Here is an 858-nt window from a genome sequence, read left to right as displayed (position 1 = left end):
CAAAGTGAGGGTGAGGGGTGGGGGGAGGCAGGCAGACAGACAGACTGACGGACGGACAGAGACCAGATTTATTATGCAGTCTGTTTTGGTGTGTACTCGTGGCTCTGTATAATATGTCCCTATATTGTGGTCTTTATGAAATAATTATTGTGTCGTAACAGAAAACGGAGACGTGGGCAGGGGACAATAAGGGAAAGAATACCCTGGGCCAATACGCCTGTATTATTCTTTTCTACAGGTAAGCAAACAGGTAAACAGAAACTCAGGTAGACATAAACGTTGCTAAAGTGTGTTTAGACTTGAAAATCATTTTAACAAAATGCAATATGCCATAAATATATATATATATATATATATAGGCCTATTATTAAAATTTACAGATATCCCAACAGTTAAGCCATATATAGACGTCCTGCGAGTTGCGCGCATAAAAGACCCCCTTTGGTGGTCCTAAAAATCGACAAAAGAGTATGCTTTGGCAGCCACCCAGGCAAATTTCAAAATCGTAAACACACACCAAAACAAAAACAAAAACAAAAACAAACGCAAAAAACTACGCCCGCGAATGCGTGCGTGCGTGCGTGCGTGCGTACGTGCGTGCGTGCGTGCGCGTGCACGCGCGCGCGCGCGTGTGTGTGTGTGTGTACAGTGTAAGCGCGTGGTTATGGCTTTAATTTGTTAAATCTTTAAGTAAAGACGAAATATTGGTGCTACAGGCACCAACGTGTCAGTTGAGCATTGTTATGGCACTTGAGTAATTGGACCGCAAATAAACAAATAAATAAATAAATAAATATGAAAAACTAGATAAACAAACAAAATTAGATAAATTTAAAAAAATAGTCCTGCTAAACTGTC

Source organism: Aplysia californica, unplaced genomic scaffold, assembly GCF_000002075.1.
Source record: "Aplysia californica isolate F4 #8 unplaced genomic scaffold, AplCal3.0 scaffold00955, whole genome shotgun sequence".
Taxonomy (NCBI): Eukaryota; Metazoa; Mollusca; class Gastropoda; order Aplysiida; family Aplysiidae; genus Aplysia; species Aplysia californica.
This window is presented reverse-complemented; position numbering follows the sequence as displayed.